This window comes from Cupressus sempervirens, chromosome 4 (assembly GCF_028749045.1).
Source record: "Cupressus sempervirens isolate cs-2001-9-10 chromosome 4, ASM2874904v1, whole genome shotgun sequence".
Taxonomy (NCBI): Eukaryota; Viridiplantae; Streptophyta; class Pinopsida; order Cupressales; family Cupressaceae; genus Cupressus; species Cupressus sempervirens.
In genome coordinates, this window is record NC_143121.1 from 751,838,185 (window position 1) to 751,859,100 (window position 20,916).

Below are 20,916 nucleotides of genomic sequence, written 5' to 3' on the forward strand. Positions count from 1 at the left end.
TTGAGCTTCCCAAGTCCGCCATGGGTGAACTTGGTCTATCGCGGTGCACTTTTGTGAGTTTTGGGCACACTTGGGGTAGTAGGATGCCCAAAACTACTCTCGGAGCCACTATGTTTCACTCTAGAGGCCATAACTTTTGCATTTCAACTCCAATTTTTGAACCATCAGTTGCATTGGATTCATATCTTTGTTGTGAAAAAATTGAGCTATAATTTTTATAATTTGGTAACTATCTTGAGTGGTAACCCTTGAAAATACTCTTGGTCCTCTGAATCGACATCATTTTTGTATACTAATTCATCTCATTTTCTCATTCCACTAATTTTGATCATTTGGCTAACTTTATTGTATCTCAATAGTGTCTATCATCATTCATGTCCTCTTTTACATCAATTTAACATCATTTTGGAACCATTTCAACATCATCAAAAACCATTTCAAAATCATTTCATATCAACTCAAAACCATTTCAAATCAACTCGGAATCACCCCATATCAACTTAGAATCACCCAAAATCAGTCCTAATCATCACAAAACATATCAAACATCAAAAATCAATCATCATCTATCCAATCCTATGCATTTTTGTGGCTTTTAGTACTTTGGAAACCTATCAATCTATCAAATCTTATCAATCTGACCTTAGTACTGTCATGGCTCTTAATGCTAGGTCAAACTATCATTCTTGTCATTCGATCATGGACATTGTAGAATCCCTCAGTGTTAGATCATGGCATTATCAACCATTTTAATAATATTGACTGCGTTCGTTGATATTATTATGATCAACCCTATCAATCAATCTTGATCTTGTAGCATTTATGATATCGGTTAAATGTTATGTATCCTTAATTCATGTCATGTGTCCTTGGCATGTTATCAATTTTAATCAATCGATTAATTTGACCATGGCTTTGATATATGCATCATCATCCTAGTCAATCTCCATTATCATCACATTTTCATCAAAGGATACTGTTACACTTATTTAATCAATTGGCCAATCACCTACTAATTTTCTCTATAGGATTAAATAACCCATAATTTAATCCTATCATTCTTAATAATTATTCTTCCTAATCATCATCCTCAATTAATTAATTTTATTAATTAATTGGTTCATCATTCACAAACCATGGAAATTCACAATTTCCTAAGTCATATTTAAGCAATTAATTCCATTTTCACTAATTGCTGTTTTGTGGAATAAAGGATTTTTAATTCAAATATTCCATAAAATATTGAAATCATCATGACACATGGGTGTGACACCTCATGGATTCTCCATTGAAACATGGCTAAGATATGTCATATTCCATATATTCTTATTCCTTTACGCATGCCCATTTTTGGCTTTATTCATCATAGATTCTTGGCTTTAAGTGGGCTTGAGGTGTCTTATGATGTGTCATAGATTCTCTCCTACATTTAGCCAAGTTTAACTTCCAAACATCATAGAATCTTATACTTGGCATCTTGTGTCATATGCATTGTGGGTTCTCTAAGGAATCTCTTGCCACTTTGCATATCCAAGGGTGACAAATTCAATGCTCTCACCTTGAGTGTTGATTATAAAATAAACAATCTTTCTCTTATTTCTGGTCCCTAGTTTTCTCACATTTTTCACCCCATCTCTCATGCTAAAATCACTACTTCAAGTATTCTCTTAGCATTATCATCGTCTTAGGCTTTTGCTTCATAATTTTGTGTACTATAGGCAATTTTGGAGCTACATCATTTGGAGAAGAAAGAAGGACATGGGAGCTACAAATGAAAGCGGGAGTTTTAATATTGTTTTGCTTCCTTTCTATTAATTTGGCTTTTCATGGTAGACTAGAGGGTGCTAGCGTATGTTTATTGAGTTTGTGATTTTCTCATAGTATGTTAGACATTAGCCTATTTTCTTGTCCTACAAACATATTTCCCTAAGGGCCCTATGTCCCCTATGGACCCATTGAAAATGTGTCAAAATGAGTCATTAGGGGTCCTAGGGACATATGTTGTCATGAAATGTGTTGAGATGGGTCATAGGTTAACCTATGACCCCTCTTGACGCATTTCATGAAAATATTATATTTAATAATAGTAATATAATACCGTATATTTTAATATAATAATAATAATATAATACTATATATTTAATATATATTATTAATAATATTTTATTAGATAATATAACAATAATAATCATATATATTACTAGATTATATATTTAATAATAATAACCATTTATATTATTATATATAATAATAATCATGTAATATTACTATATATATTTAATAATAATAATATTTATAATATATATTACTATACTATATTTAGTTATAATAATAATTATATTTATAACTATTTTATATTTAATAATAATAATAATAATCATATGTATTAATAATAATAATGCCCACACTTCCTAAAAATAAATTTCCCTCTAAAATTTCCAATGTGGGTGGTTTGCCTTCCAATTGGAAAATTTAGAGTAATTTGATGCCCGATTTCATATTGGGTATCCGACCTGAAATCAGATACCCGATTTGAAATCGGGTATTCGATTAGGCTTGGTATTTACCAAACCTATTTGGTCAACCCAAAATTTTTTTTTGAGAAGGGTTTCACTAACTCTTAGACTTATAGTAGCCATTTGACAATGTTATTTTCATCGAAATTGAATGAAATGAAAAGGGGTTTTTTATAGCACTCTCAAGATTCCATCAATATGATATCTGTAAACTTTTGAGTTCGATAAGTATTTATTAGTTAATTTTCATTGGAGATGATTATAAAGTGTTGATTGAAAGTGTTGATTGACATACTAATTGAAAAATAGCTATAACTTTCAAATGGCATAACATTTTTTAAATCCAAAAGTTGTGTCAGATTCTATGCTTCGCCTAGTATAAGGAAAATAAATAAATTAATTTGGTAAAATTTTCAATTAGTTAAGGTGGTCAGACATGGGAGTTTTTTTATTCCAAAAATATTTTACTAGAAAATTCATATTTAATTATTTATTTGGAATAAAAATACCAAAAAATATGTACCACATTCGAGCATGAGTCTACTTTTTTATATCTATGTTTATATTAAAAAATATTACTATTTGATTTTGATTAAGGTGATCAAACATATACCTACTTTTTATTTTCACTCTAAATTTTTTGTAGTACTACATTAAAATCCAAACTTTTGACCAATCAAATATTTTTTTCTCTAGGTAAGGCCTAGTAGTTTAGAAATTACATTCAATTTCCTATAGATTATTTTCTTACAATTTTTTTATATAAAGTCTATAACCACTTTAAAATTATGTGTCAGGTTGACATAACCCTGATTTACTAGTTGACAACATAGTAGTTTGTACTCTAGTTGAGTACATATTGTCTACTACATCTCTTTACGAGATACAAATTTTTATTCTTATCCTCTCATTCTTGTACGTATATATTCATGTACAAAGGAAGATAATCCACTCTTGGTGGACATGTGTTTAGTTGTTATGCTTATCTCTTGTATGACTCCTAGATATATCAGCTGCTTTTATAAACAAGGAACTTCTATGATGTATTTATCAAAAATCAATTATTATTTGATTTTTATTGAGATTCTCATTTGATCATCTCTTATCTCTCTTGTGCTTATAGGTCATGTTGCTGTATTATTTTCTTAGGAAAATTATTACATGGTATGAAAGCCATAGGAGATTCATTTTATAGCTATTGCAAAGAATTATTTTGCTTCATTTTGGAGGGCCATGACCTCACCATTATGTTTGGTGGTCATTATGGAAAATTTTGACTATAAATTTTCCTCTGTTGGGAAAAATTAAAATATGAGGTAAACTCTCTATAGTATGGTAACCCATCAAACATAGTAAACAGATCTGTAATTATTGTTGTTTGTATTTTTGTCAACTTTGTATTTAGAACTACCAATAATATTTATTATTTGTGGGGAACATTCTATATACTTTTCTATAACTATTTCAATCCAAAGTCCATTGTATGTCTTGCTGAGTTTTGTCAGTAGAATCTAACATTTCCTAATTCTTTATTGGTGCATCTATTTTATGGTTTTGGTAAGAAAAATTTACAGAATTGGAAGATTTTGGTGATTATACCTATCAAATCCCACATTTTACAACTTCAAAGGCTCCATTTAGGCTCATATACACACATTTTCAAGTTTCTTTTTTTGAAAGATCATATTTTTGGGTCTACTTTCTAGTTTTAGTATATGTTTGAAAAATTTATAAATAGACATGGTACTTTCAAATATTGGTCTCATTTTGGCCGATTGGGTACTTTTACTAAGTGGATACTTTAGATATCTTGTGTCCTAATTTTATTAAGTCTTTTATTTCATCATATTTTTTGTTGTATTAATTAGAACTCCACTTTAGCTAGTTTGAGCAACTACACATGTATTCTCACTAAATATAAAGTGCCTAAGCATCTATTTTGGATGGGTTCTTTAATTGAGTGACAAGGGATGGGGGATGTCTTGTGTTCTTCTATCTCTTTTGATAATGTAATATTTATTTTACATTATGGGTTTTTCAAAGTAAACATCTCATAACTATGCTACTTGGAATGTAAAAATGGAAGAAAATTTGGTAGGATTAGATTTACTTATCCATGTTAATGGTAATGCATTAAAACCTATTGATGATGTTGATAGTCAAACAAAAAATGATTCTCTTGAAAGAAAGATAGGGATTTGGGAACCTTGTTTCAATATGTCTCGGATACTATCAAATGTCACATTAGAAATAATAAGAATGGAGAAGAAGCTTGGGATAAACTAGAATCCTTGTATGAGAAAGTAGATGAAGTAAGGGCCTACATCATTGAGAATAACCTTTTTAGAACCCATAAATTTTTTAATTTTGCAATATCTTTCTCAAGTAAAAGTTTATAGAGTACCATACAAATATTGCGGTGAACCCATTAAGGATGCAATGCTAATCACATAGATCATGACTCATCTTCCTCCTATGTATGCTACCTTTGTTTCAAGTTATACTACACATAAGTGTTCAATGGGTGATGTCTTCACTAAGCCCTCATTTGATTCATTTACAAGAATATTTCTCTTATAATAAAAAAATGTTGTTATGTATGGGATTTTTCTAGTCTTCTAAGTCTGAGGCTTTGGTAGCTAATAAAGGAAATCAAGTAAATCAAGGAGGAAAAAGGAGTAAGAATTTTAACAAGAAGAAAATTTAGTGGAAGGTTAAACCATAATTAGATTGGACACAATGTCTACCTCTACACAACAATCTTCCTCACAAAAAGGAAAGTCCTTTTCTAACAATAATTTAAGAAGGGGAAAAACTTCAACAAGAAGGACAATAAAAACTATTCAGATTGTAAGAAGAATGGACATGAAGAACACTATTGCTAGAAGAAAGAAATTGATGAATTCAAGAATCTTCTCAAGAAGAATATAATAAGTCTATCTTAGAGAATGACTATTTCATCCACTTCTTCATTTTCAAATTTTGATAGTGAAAAGGATCACAAGGGAAAAGGTCAAGCATAAGTTTCTACTACAACTCATACTTTAGGGTGATGGCTTCTAGATTTGGGGGCTTCTCATCATATTGAATCTTTACTATCTATGTTCTCATTATTTTATCCTTGTCATAATCCACATATTTTCATGGGAAATCATAATTACATGAATGTAATTGGAAAAAAGAATTATTGATAAGGTGGAGGGATACTTCAAAGATGTGTTGTGTGTACCTCACCTAATTCACAACCTTCTTTCCATCTACCATCTCACTTATTAGGATACATGGAGGGATGAGGAATTCATGCCTAATTTAGTATCTACTAGAGACTTGAAGAGTAAAGAGGTCATTTCTATAGGGGTGGTTGATCATGCATCTTGACTATAATACTCATATTTTACTCATGATGATGATATTTATTCTTCAAGATATTTTTATCACACTTCAAGTGTTGATTCTAAATTTGAGGAGGAATTTGGCTACTTGAGCTTGGGTATTCTCACATGTGGTCAACTTCCTAAGCTATCCAATTCTTCGTCTCCTATTGATATTGTATCTATTGTTGTTCTGGATGATACTTGTTTTCACATAACCATACATTTATGCAATTTAGTACAATAAGATACTCATTGTCTTCTATACTTAGTTCCATGGGATGACTAATTAATTGAAAATTTTAGTTTGTTTGTAGAGTCCTACATTGCAAATATGGGATACATTGTTGGTGTTTTAAAACTAAAAGATGTAAAAACCCTATACTAGGATGCATAAGATAAGTAAAAGACTAAAGATTAGCGAATTCCCATATTTAGTGGAAATTATCTCAAATTTGGACGAACTTCAACTAATCACATAAGGGATTTCTACTCATTAGGCTCTACAAGGCCAAGGTGGTTGCACCTAGGGATGGAGATGGTTTCTTCTTTTTCAATATTTTCTCACTAATATTCTTCTCTTTATATCTATACCTTATAAAATATAAATGGTCAATAATCTACTTGATATTTTAATCAACTTATGTGTTATAGTAGCTAACTATAAACTCCAAGAAAGCTATTACAACAAGGGGATGACTAGAAATTTAGTTCATTGTTACATAAATGGAAAATGGATTTTGAATTTTATGGGTATTGTGCAACCACTTGACCCTATCAATTTGCATCTTAATTAATGATCAATGCCTTATCCATTGTTATACAGAGTCTAACCAATAACCCTATATCTATTTAACTGACTTGTAATTAAAATTATCAGCTGTTAAACCTAAATTTCATCGTTATGATATCCCACTCATATACCTAGAAATCTTATCAATTCATGAAATAAATTAATTTAATTCCTTTAATCAAAGGAAATCAATGAAAAATTATGCATCTCATCCAATATGCATTAAACTAAAATAACCTTGATCATTTCAATCTCAAAATGATAGATACATGAGAATGGAGACAAAACTCAAAGACACGTATATGCAGAACTTCTCCTTTGTATTAAGTTTCATTGAAAATCATACATTATTGGTACATAACTCAATGTATAACTCAAAACTAGACAAAATTAATCATTCAATGTTCACTATATTCTAAGATTTGCAAAATTGAATACAACACACAATTGACACAAAATTTGGACCAACTATAATTGAGAAAAAATACTAAAATTCTATAGACCTCGGACCCTAACTCCACATCTTGGAAATAATTTTATGGAGAAGGATTGAAACAAGATTCAGATGGTAGGACACATGTCAAAAGCTGATTTGAAAACAAATACAAAGATATTTAATAAACTATTATTTTGCAAGATGTTCTTTGCACTTGAAAAAATGGGGAGGCAATTCTACAACTGGCAAGTGGCATTTTTTGTAGGTTTCTTCAACAATATTTTATTTGAACCTTTAAAAACTTGTCATTTTCTTTTTATTTTCTTCATTTTTTCCTTTTTTCCTTTATTTGTGTAGTTCTTTAATTTATCTATTTTGGTAGAGCCTTAATCTCCTTAACCCCTTTCCAAACATATATTTCCCTTCTGGTGGGCCACTTAGTATTTCTGACTTTATCTAAATTCCTTACTACTTTATTCCAACTGACATCTATTATGGGTTTTGATTCTATTGAAAATTTGATTAAGTCTATTTCAACTCTAAACAATGAATCAATTAAATTATTAAATAGAATATCACTATGATCATCACAAACTAATGATGTTGTTTCTTGTGTTAGTATTGAGCTGAATGAGTCCTACTACTCTTGTAATTCTTTTAGTTTACTATCAGCATCCAAAATTGGTGGGATACAAGGCTCAATCCCTTGTGACATGATTTTGATGTTGCCTTATGTCTTCTGCAACTTACCAGTAAAGAAGCTTATTAATTATTTCACCATTTCCAAGTCTTCTTTCACTACTATGATCTTATTAGGCTAATCTGGCTTTGTTACCATCAACATGATTAGCCTCTCTAAGAATTATATATATGGCCCCCATAGATTGAAAGTGGGTGATAGCCATGTAAGTTCTATACTACAAATTTCCTCAACATCTTATAAGGAAATATATAGGGCATGATCCTACTAAGAAATCTTCTTTAGTGTCTCTACTCTATGGCCTATCATGCCTTTCATGACAATTTTCCTTACATCACCACCTTGCTATGTATATTGAGCATCAATGCTCATCCTTATTGTCTTTGTTTCCTCCTACTTGAGCTTTGTTGTCTAAGTAGACACTTTGATTGTAACCCTTGCTAGTTGTTCTAGGCTACTTTGTGCCCTATTTTTCTTTGTATTATCTAGTTTCTCCTTCAAGGATGCAACTTTAGCTTCTATATTGTGATCTTTGGCCTCAATCTCTTCTATCATTTTCTGGTATACATGAGTATTTTTTAGCTCTTCTTCATAGAGCTTTCTGATATCAATGTAATTATGAAATGTTCTAGCTAGCTTTGTCTCTATCTCCTCTATCCTAGCTTCACTCATGAAGGAGAAATACTTCATGGCCTTGGATATTTCTACACCGGATGTGATCTAGAGAGTCCATATAATCATCTTACTTTTAGCATTATTTTGTACATCCATCAACTTTAGCTTGTTGGAATTAAAAGCATGCCACTACATCAGACTATGTCCCTTGCCTCTGCAAGAGTCATTATCTCACTCTCTAGGTCATAGGCATGAAGCTTCCCCACTAGGTCTTGTATTTTCTCTTCAATTTCTCCTAGTTTGAGCTTCAAGACTAGTTCATTCTACCATATATAGGAAACTCTTGATTTTAGAAGACTTGATGAACTCAACATCCTCTATGAGCTCTTGAACTTGGATGATCTAATCATCCCACCTTATTGTTACTAGCTCTAGATCAATCCGAGAATTCTCGACCACATTTACCCTATCTTGTAAGCGATTTTGTCTCAAATTAGAAAAATACTAATTTCTTCCAAGTATGATTTGAAGTGTCCTCTATTTTTTACTTTTTTAATTATATGTATCATTTTCTTCCTTTTATTACCCTTGTTAACCCATGATGCTTCAACATGTTTCTCTTCTTCAATTTCAAGAGTTACACATGGCTTAGGGCTATTAGGGTTTACCCTTTCTTCCTCCCCTATGGGTCCTATAGGAATTCATGCCATGACCTCTACATGATCTTCCACCATTTTCCCTATTTTGCATGGATAAGAGATGTCTAGGTAGAAACACTTAAAATTAGGGTCTATTCTCATCATGTAATTTTCAATCCTTAAGACATCATCAAATTTGGTAAGATTATCTATCTCTTTTGCCTTAGCTACACCATTTGTGATTAGGTCCTCCTGGGGTTGCCCCTTTTAATTGGAAATATATAATTCCTAATTTATTTTAGGGTATTCTTCATGTAACCATCTGGTTTAGATATTATTTAGGGAGAAGTTGACAAATTATAATGATGGAGGAAAATTGAATTTGATCTAAGGATTCTTTTTCAATTGAAAAGTCTCCTGTTATAAATCATGCCTTTATGCACCTTGGGCCCTAGGTATTCTTTATTTACCATAAACAGCCTTCATAGGAATTCAATGATGGTCAATCTACGGATTATATATTTTGGTAAGATATGGGGTGGCTTGGGCCAACCATAGACTCTAATAATAATAAAAGGTTGGAATTAAGAGAATATAACCCCAATTATGATCTAGCCTTTTATTTTTAGGCAAAAAGGCTAGTCTCAATAAAAATTTCAAAATCTTAGGAACCCTAAAGAATCTAGGGTCTATCATTTTCATAATCATAGAACTAAACTTATTGAAGAATAAAACACAATTAGAGTGGTGATGGAACCTATGTCATACCTGTGTCCACAGCTAAACTGGTAGCTCTCGATTTGCATCAAAAGTCTGTTCTATGAAATCTGGGCTGATATATCCCACATTCTTGTATAAAATTAGGTGCATTAGCAATGAACAATGGTGGAATTTGAAATTCCCTAGTTCTCCTTTCACCACAATGATATGTTGCTAGGACAATCATTGTTAGGATTAACCTCAGATAGAAATAACAGTTACATGCAAATATAACCAATATTAGAAAATAATAGATTTCTTAAAAGAGAACACAAGACACCAAGATTTAACATGGTTCACTCAATCCATGGGCTATGTCCATCAATATAAAGTCCAATATTATTATTATCCAATTATTACAACCTAATTACAATCTATAATCCCTTATAGCTCAATACTGCTGCAAGAACAACTAGTCTCATCACACATTATGAAAATCCCTAACCCTAAGCCTTTTACTATGTAAAAAATTAGGGCTAGACTAATAGAAAAATAGTAGTCAATGCCTTTTACAATATAAGGGAATTTTTTGTTTTGGGGGTGCTACCCCTGAAAACCCCTAATAGTGCTATCCCAGGACCTTACAGGGGCGCTGTCCCTTGACCCTGTTTTGGGGGCACTTCCCCCAATCCCTTATAGAAATAATATGGGGAGAAAATCATGTAAAATAAACCTCTAAGTCTAATTAGGCTCCATATCAAAAGAATCTCCCACTTGGAGACTGATCATAGCACTACTAAACTTGTAGCTCCCACTAGAATATCAAACAACACTGGTCTCTTCTATTCTTTTATTCTATTCAGTCAAAAAGACCAATAAAAGCTGAAGAGGAATTCAACTTCTCCCTTATCACTACCTTTGTAAACATATCCATTGGATTTTCATTTGTATGTATCTTCTCCAGCTTTAACTATCCATCATCCAAAATTGACCAAATGAAATGGTACCAAACTATATGTGTTTTTTCTTTGAATGCAAAGCTGAATTCATTGCAAGATGAATGAACCTTTGGCTATTTATGAGCAAATAATTATCTCCTTGATGGTGTCCCAATTCTTCAAAGAATAATTGAAGCCATATCATCTCCTTAGCTACCTCTACAGCAGAAACATACTCTTCTTTTGTAGTGGATCAAGCATTTATTGACATATTAGTCAAGTTTGTTATTAGTGACACACACTTATTTAGATTTTATATAACTACTAAGCTCATTGAACAATTATTAGTGTTTTCCAAGTATTTTAGTTGTCACCAAGTTCTATAGTTGCCACTGAGTCCTTTGGAAAAATATTAGTGGTTACTAAGTAGTCATAGTTATAGTGAAGATCAGTACTGTAAACCGTGCATCTCAATGTATTTCGAGTTTACCAGTACAAACCAAGCTATCTAGTGTTCACCAAGTTCATAGTGTAAGTCATGCAAGTATAGTGTTAACAAAGCTACTTTGTGTTAAGCAAGAGACTCGGTTTATAATAAGCTTGAACTGATAGTGTTTGCCAAATTATACAATGTAAATCAAGAGACTCAATTTATATGATGAGTTTCACAGTATCTATTGAGTCACTAGTGTAGATCGAGTTGAAGACTACTTGGAAGTGATCAATATGGGCTAAGCTTCTACACCTACCAAGTCCATGATGATGTCAAGCATTGACAGTGGATGTTGAGTATTAGAATCTCACTGAATTAGTCTTTAGAACCTGAGTGTCTTCATGTGGATTGACTTTGTAGCATGTGTGGTAACTTGTATTGTGGCTAACTTTGTAATTTTTATAATTGGATTGATATATGTAATGTATTGTATCATATCCAAGTTTGTATGGAATGTGAATATCAATGCAAGGCAAGAAAATATAATTAGAGAAAATCAAGAGGAATGAATTATAAAGGCTACAACAATATAAGGAGCAACACAAACATATCTATCATAGAAAAGTGATAAGTACTTAAAGAATCTCATTCTAAAAACCAAGTTGTAGATTAGAGATCATCTACTATTTCATCCTAATAGATGGACCAGTCAAATCCTTCCAACCTAATAGTCTTTTGTAAATCTCTTTACCAAGTGCATACTTAATTATATGTTTTTAAATCCTTTTACAAGGTGGGCCTAGTAGTCCTCATTGCTCCTAATAGGGTAGACCATCAGGAGTGATCAATGTAGGCTTTAATCGGCTAACTTCATATTGTAGTACTAAAGTTGTGGGTATCAAACCCACCCTAGTTTTACTTTCAATTTGGAAGGTTTCTAGGTCACCAAATCTTTATGTCATAGTGTTATGAATACTTTCATGGTTTTAGTTTCTTATGCAAGTAGATCAGAATGGATTAATTACTAATTGGATTATTAAGAGTTGAAATTGTTGTAGTTTTAGTAGTTACCAATTCACCTCTCCCCTCTCAATAACTTAGCATAGTCTTGAATATCTCCAAAAATTGGTATCAAAGCATTATGGTTCTTAGGAGAAAGCTTAATAGCTTGAGCAAAGATCAAGGCTATGGAGATATTCAAACTTGAAAAAGCTATTGATAATAAGAAGCTAGACTAAGAAATGACCATTGCTCAACTCAAGAAAGCAAAGGAGGAACTCTCTCAATCCTTGAAAAGATGAAAACAACTTGCAATTCAAATGAATGATCATCTCTACATTGAGGAAAGAATTGAAGACCTTCACTCAATCAATTCAAATGAAGCCAATGAAGCAATCAAAGAACTCCTAGAAAAGAATGGATCCTTGTAAGAAGTAATAAAACTTAAAAGAGAGCAAGAAATTTAGGCAGCAAAGTTATGTGAAGTCATGGAATAGAAAAATAAGATAAAAGAAGAGATAGATGGAAGGAATAACGAAATTCAAAACCAATCCCTTCAGCAAGCAAACCTTATTGATCAGCTTTCCAATGCAAATGAGGAAATCATGAGCCTAAGATTTGAAAATGAAAGAATGAGGAATGATCTAAATTCTAAAAGGAAAATCAATGAAAGAATGATGAATGATAAGAATTTTGAAAGGAAAATCAATGGATGATTACAAAATGATCTAAACTTTGAGAAGTAAATCAATGAAAGAATGATGAAATCACAAGAAGACGTGAATCACTTTAATGAGAAAAACCTCTATAGGCAAAAAGGAAAAGTAGGAATTGGATATACAGAAGAAGGAGAATCATCCAAGCAAGGAGCTCAAAAGAACCAAAGACCTACTTTCAATCATTGTGATAAGATAGGACATACATCAAACAAATGCTGGAGAAATGGAAAATCAAAATTCAATAGAAAGTGCTACAATTATAATCAACATGGTCATAAGGCTAATGAATGCAAAGAGAAACCAAGATTTGAAGGCAAATGTCACAAATGTAAGAAACATTGATACAAATCATCAGAATGCAAAACCAATGTATTGAATCTAGTAGAGAAAATTATGAAAGCAATATTTGGTTGGGACTACAACACTTGGTGTAGATGTTGTTATTGTGGAGAATTTGGACACATTGGAATAAATTGTGTAAAACATCATATGAGGAAATGAGACATTACTAGAAGATGTTTCATTTGTATGGAACTTTGTCATCTTGCCAAGAACTACCTGAATACTGGTAAAATTGAAGATGAGAAAAAGGCAAAAGATGATAACATCTGAAAGTAGATGAAATAGCAATAGGTTCCAAAGTCTACCAAGGATACAAGTCCAAGTAATGATGATCAAGTCACTCAAGAATTGGGTGACTCTATCATTTTTTCTTAAGTTCTCATAGGAGAAATTTGAACTATGCTATCAAAGAAGCCATCCAAAATAGTTCTAGATTGAAAAAGCACAATGATCCAAATCAGTATTAGGATACAAAGGAATCACCAAGTACAAGTTTCTACCAAGTTATCTTCTCTATTGTGTAAGCTTGGGTCATTGACTCAATCAAGAAAGGTTGGGAGTGATAAAGATGTTTATGGTTAATGAATCATGAAGACTTCACCATGTGTTCAATACAAGCATAGTGAATGATAGTCTATCAATGTGATATTAGTCGATCTACATTCATACTGAGTATTTATGGAATTTTTTAAACAAAAAACATGAAGTTGAAGTCATTTCCTACTGTATAATTTCAAGTGATATTATGAACATGTGACCTTCAGAGCCTCCAAGTGATTTGAGAAAATTTCTAGCAAAAGGTTCCAAATTCCCTCAAACCCTATCAAGTGAAGATGGAATCTAGTAGCAGCAAGGTTAAGTGAGGATCTGACATGTTGGTTCATGGAGTGGAATGGAAAGCACCAGACTTCAAGCTCACTCCTGTGATTGCTAAAATCCTAGATCTGAGTGGAGTGTAATCTCAAATCCCTCGTAAGGTACTTCTAATTAATGATATTCCCACTCATTTCAAGTGTGTTATTCAAGAAATTGGTACATTAGAAATGGATGATGCCCTAGGTCAACTGTGTGTTAATGGAGTTTTGAAACCTGAGCGCCAACACCTAGAAACCAAAGGATTAACACATATCCCTCACATGCCCTACAAATTTCAAGTCAAATGGATTAGATCTATCCTCATGCGGGTGCATAATGGTCAGTTGTGGTTAGAGAAACCAATTTTGTTCACAAAGAAGATGATTCATCGAATCATTGGCCTCTTAATGCTATCCAAGGCTAAAACAAAAAAGACCCAAGGTTGGAGAGAGTTGGAAAAGAAAACCCTAGTAGAATGGGACAATAGAGGAATGAAAATCAACAGTGCTTCTGATATGGAAATGAAGTTTGGTATTCATGTTATTGCACATAAGATTTATAGTTCTAGTAGGTTAAATAGTGTGTCATGTGAAGCTATAGTCTTGGCATACAAGGTGGTAAAGAACAACCTGTCATTCGATCTTGCCAAGCTATTGTTGAAATAGTTGAATAAAAATATGGAAAACATAAGAACTTCCAAGAATAACCCATGTAAGGTCAATTCCTTATTAACTTGTATATTCTTTTATGTTTAGAATTTTTTCCCTTCAAAAGGCACTATAGTGTGGAGAAAAGATGTGTCTGTGCTTTATCAAATAAATGAGTATATTGCAAAGATGCGTGAAAATTATAATAGTATTATGAGTAATTATTTTGATGTATTCAAAGAGAAAATGAATAATAGGTTTTGAATCCCCAAGAAAGTAATAGAATATTTTAAGGATGATGTATCTTTCATGGTGGATTGTGACAAAGTATACATTCACATAGTTAAGCCTAGAATCGTGTAGCAAAAGCCTATTGGTTATGAGGTTAATATTGATGAGACTAAAGACATTATTGAATCTCTTATCAATGAGCCAATTGATCCTAAGGCTACATATTTTGGAACATATGATGAAGCAAAGGCAAAGATTGAACTTGAGATAAAACTTCCTTAGGTAGTAAACAAAGGGAAGAAAAGAATTACAAAACTGAAATCTAGTTCAACCCTTTTGTTAACCAAGGGTAAAGGTGACGGTGTGGAAGTAGAGGATGTGGATGTAGAGGATGAAGAATTTGAAGAAGAAGAACCACTAAAGAAGAAACAAAAGGTAATTATTACCAAGCCAACCAAGCCATCCACTGCAATTTTCACAAGGAGGTCTCTAAGGAAGAAATATGACATGGAAGGAGGAGATATTATATTTAGAAAATCCACACTCACCTTCCAAGATAGATTAAAAGATCTAGAATTAGGAGTAGGAATAACAAAATTCAAATCACTAAAATATGAATTTAGGATAGTAGAGGAGCAAAATTAGATTGAAGACCTGGTAATGGATAAGATGGGTAAATGGAAATACTCACTAGACAAGCTTGCTTGTAAAATTCCTAATGAGTTATTAGAAAAGATAAAACCAAGATGGGATTTTTCCATGCAAACTATCAAAGACATATATGGGAAAACCTTGAGGTAGTTATTACTGAGCATATTAGATGCTGGGGTAAAAGAGTCATTGAGGAAAAATGAAGAAAAATGGACTCTAAAGTTTAATACTTGTCTAGTTTTGATTAAGGAAACTAAGCATTTTGTAAGGAATGCAAAAAACACTTGGAAGAATATTTATCTATTACATAAACCAAGTGATTTTCTAGTCAATGTCAAGGATGATGATAATGAAGAAGATAAGGAGAAAGATGAAGAAGAGAATATTGAAGAAGAAACTCATTTTGACAATGAAGAAGATGAAGAGGATCAAGGACAAGAGCCTACTAAGGAAGCAAATCCAGATGATGAGGAGACTAATCTATTTAAGATAGCTATAGTTGTCATTGCTTCACTTCTTCACTCTCCAAGAAAACTAGTGACAACTTCAAGCATAGAGATAGCCCCAACAAGTTTGATTGTGGCCACCAGTGCCAATCTAATTGTCTAATCATTCTTTGCTCCTACATAGCTCAACACATCACTGATAGAAGTGACTTTCACTTCATCTATCGATTTGTAGATTCCTCCTTCATCTACCGAGTTGAGTCCTTCAATTTTGACTTCTCTAGTTTTGAGGACTTCAATTTTGAGTACACCAAATTTGGGTTCTTTATGTACTTCTAAAAATATTCCTTCAATAAGCACAGTATTAGTTTTCATAGCTAGTCCTAACATATCTACAATTGTTTCTATTTCGAGTACAAAAGCAATAAGTATAAGGAAAGTTGAGCCCAAGGTTCAACTAAGCACAAATTTTTGAGTAGAGGTAAATAACTAGAGGAAGAGATTGATCTAGATGAGGAAATTGTTATCCCAAATTGAGACATTTCCAATCTTAGCTCAGAACAATCACAGCTATTTGGTGAAATCCTCCATGAAAAGGCTAAATAATAGAAACTAAGAGAGGAGAGAGATAAGGAATTTAAAATAATTGAAGATGCAAAGAACATTTTGGTAGAGGCCATAAGTATTAAGGTTGACACTTCTTAGAAATTTTTGTAATAGCTAGAAGAGGCATTATAGAAATTTAATGAAGACATTGAGGGACAAGAAAAGTTAGTACAAAAAGAAAAGAAAAAGTTTGATAATAAAGTGCTGGAGCACATTGCTCAATAGATAGCCATTCATCAAATAGAACTTTCTACTATTTTGGGTAGTTTAGAGGTATCTTGCACAAATGTATCATCACTTTTGGGAAAGCTTTGTGATGTCTTTGAGTTTACAAAAGAAATAAACGAAAAATTGTCCAAAATAGATGAAGACTTGAAAGCTAGTGCTCAGCAGCTATAACTTGACCCTAGCTCAACATTTGCACATTTTCAAAGGATAATATTTTTTGTCAGATGTGCAAGTAGAACTGCTTAGAGAAGAAGCATATATAAGATCCACATTGATTGATATTCAAAATATGATTCATCCCATCATGGATACACTATAGAAACATATTGTACACTCAAAAACTCTCATCCATGACAATACTTTCTCCATTGTAGATCACATGGTAGAATTGTTACCAAAGGTTCAAATTGCACTTCACAAATGCAAGATCCTGCAAGACAATTGGGATAATACCTTGGTGATTATTCTCAAGGTACATTCAAATTTTCTATATCATTTTGGGGTTACTATGTAAATAAATAGAATAAATCTTTAGCATTAAGGTCAAAAAAGGGAAGAAAAGATATATGTATGGAGAAAGTCATATGTTATGGGGGATATTATGCAATAAGTGTTGGAATTCATAAGTGAGAAGATTTACTTCTAAGAAAATTAGAAGTAACAAACTTTAACGTATAAATTTTTTTAACTGAAATCAATCACATGCATCTAACATCCCTAATTAACATGAAAATAAAGACATGAAAATAGATAACACAAGACTTGATCACCTAGAAACCCTCCAAAATGAGATGGTAAAACTTGGGTGGGGATGACACCCACAACTTATCACTGCAACAATATGTAACTGATTAAGGTTACAAAGTTTGACCACCATCAATGGTTTGTCCCATGAAACACTTGCCCTATTAAAGGCTCTACACCCTGTTAAAAGTGGCCTATCTAAAGGATTTACAAACATTCACTTGGAATGTTACCATATTAAAGGATTTAATACCTTGCTAAAGGTTCTACAAAATGGCTGTTAAACCAACCTATCATCATAGGATTTTCATTCTCCTAATATAATTTCTAGAGAGTATTATAGAATGTATTGACTTGATGACTTATAATCTTCAATTCCTGATTTTAGATCCTTGTTCTATCCAATCTAATCTGATCCTTCTTGATCTGATATAACTCTATTCATAGTGCTGATACTCTATTCTAATAACTTGATTCTACAATACTGCTCCTACTCTAAGTCTTCACACCCCTTTCACTTCCTTCAAAACTTTGCTAGAATTCTCTAATGCATTATATACAATCCACATGACACTAAATTATGGGATTTTTTCCTCCTCAAAAAGGTTTTGAGACTTAGGGTTAGATATGAGTCTATGATCGAGATTTTGTCCTTAGGGATTTTGTCCTCCTCAAAAAGGTTTTGAGACTTAGGGTTAGATATCGAGTCTATGAGTCTATGATTAGGGATTTTGTCCTCCTCAAAAAGGTTTTGAGACTTAGGGTTAGATATGAGTCTATGATCGAGATTCATCCATCTTTCCCACTCAACTCTTTCCATTTTTCTAATTGGTTGCATGTTGATTGCATAAGGAAAGTAATAGATTCTACCTTATCTTTTAGATCCTTTGAGATTCATCTTGAGTCGACTAAAAAATGGTTACATCTAATTTTGTGAAGGCACAAATTCTTATGCTAATTCTGTGTTACTCAACACTTACTAATTGTTGATGCTCAACACATATAGGAATTCTATCTTGCTTGGTTGCTATAGTAATATGTCTTGATCGACACCTATACATTGCTCAACACATATATTGGATCAGCATCAATTGTCACTTGGCACTTGAAACTTTCTTGGCACTTGAATAACTTGACACCTATTAAATTTTTGACTCAACACATACAATAGCTTGGCGTCTATATTATACTTAGCATCAAATTTGAAATTTTTTAAGTGTGTTGACACAAAATTATCAAAACTAATTCGAGACCAAAAATCTTCCCCTTCGACATGAGTGTCGAAAAAACTTAACCCAACATTATGTATATGATCTCTATGAGTATAATATACATCTTGTTTGACATATGTATAGAACTTCAAAAACTTGTTCAAAGTTTTGTAGAAGACAATATACCTCAATACTTGTAACTCCCCCTGAGCTGATGTGTCATTTTTGTATCCAAAACTCCTTATGCTAGTTTTGTCTCATGCTAATTATTCTAATATTCTTCATCTTTGCCTTGTCATTCCTTCCCTTGTCTACCCTATTTCTATCTGCTCTATTTTTGCTCCCCCTTTCACACATCTTCCCTTGTAGTTTTTGTATCCTTTTGGCTTTATCTCCTTATTTCTCCCTTAGTTTTATCTTCTCAAAAACTCAAAATTTTATTATTCCCCCTTTGGTATCTCCCCCTTTGGGTATCTCCCCCTTTCGGTCTCTATATTTATTATCTCCCCCTTTTTTGACACTTATGTCAAAGGGTTTTTATGTATTAATTGAATACTTAGCCAAAAAGGATTTGTTTACCCCCATAATGATCTTCATAGTAGCATCCCAATTATCTAATGCAATTTCCAGTGCTTTAAGCTAGATGGTTGTCTCCATTGCAAGGTGTACTAGTCCTTCTAATGTAGAAAGATTGAGATCTTTCTTCAAGATATTCTCTGCATAGGCCATTTCTTTGTGCAAAATTTTCATGTGAGGGGTTATAGCAGACTAAATTTTAATTAGCTTGGCCTTGGTGTTTGCCTCATCTACTATGAGTACAGTAATTCCTTTTGTGTGTGAAGCATTGTAGCAAAATACTTCTCACTTTGAGATGGATCCTTTGGTAGCTATATGCTAGATACTTTAAGATTCCTTTTCAAGCTCAATATCCTCTATCTAGTCTCTTGTGTGAAGTATGAGGAATCACATAGTTTGGAGTACAGTGAGAATTTATTCTCAAGTACTACTTTTACCTTCTCTATCTTCTTTTCTAGCTCTACTTGAGAAAGTGCTATCTCACCAAATATTTTCTCATTTACCTTCATCTAGAATTTCTTTTGAAACCATTCAAGTAGTTTGGCATTGGTATCTAGGTCTTCATTCTGTACCTGGTCTGCTCCATTATGGTCATTGTATCTTTAGGTACTTGCAAGTTGAATGCATCTAGAAAAATGTCCTTAATTTCTATCAATTCTTGCTTTTCTTATACTCATTCTTGAGTATCTCTTATTTCTTCTTTTTCTCTAGTGCCTCTTGCACTTCATTAATCTGATCAATATTCATAGTTTTATAGTCATATCTTCGAATGACCATCTCCTCATCAAGTGCAGGGTCTCCATAGTGAAGTACCCTTGCTACCTTGCTAGCTTGGTAAAGCTCAAGCCTAGTGTTGATATTTGTAGTTGTACTACATCAGTGCTTGACTGCTGTGTTGTTCGAGTGGGAGTCCCTATAGTAGGTAATTTGATCAATGTTTGAATTTCCTTTTGTTCCTTCTCCTTAGGGGTCTCCTCCTTGTGCTCTTCAATTTTTCCTTTATCAATTATAGTGTTCTAAGGGAGTGCACCTTGACTTTGTGCTATATGAATAGAGATATCCTTCTATCCTCTTAGCTCTTTTTCTTGCTCCTTAGCAATCGAAGTCATTATGACTGTGACTATGGAACCAACCCTAGCAGATGCATCTTTTGTTGCTTGCTCTTGTTGTTGTCCACTTGTAGCTATTGGAGTATGTGAAGGTGGTTCTTTTGGATTAACCTTCTCCTTTTTTATCTTAGCTACTACCTTCTATAGTTCCTCCACACTCACCAAGACTAGATTGGTACACAGTTGTGATTACAAAGTAGTTTGGTGAAGGATCTTTCTAAGATCCTCTATAGTTAGTGGGTTGATGTTTTGACTAGAGGTGTTAGGAACATCCATTAAAATTACTATCTCTATAGGTGTGGGTGTTACATGTGGAGGACTTGGTGGTGGCATTTGTGTGTCTTACACATTCTATTCCTATTGCTATTGTTCAACAGTTGCCTTTTCACTCTCTTGTGTGTCTTTCTCTATTG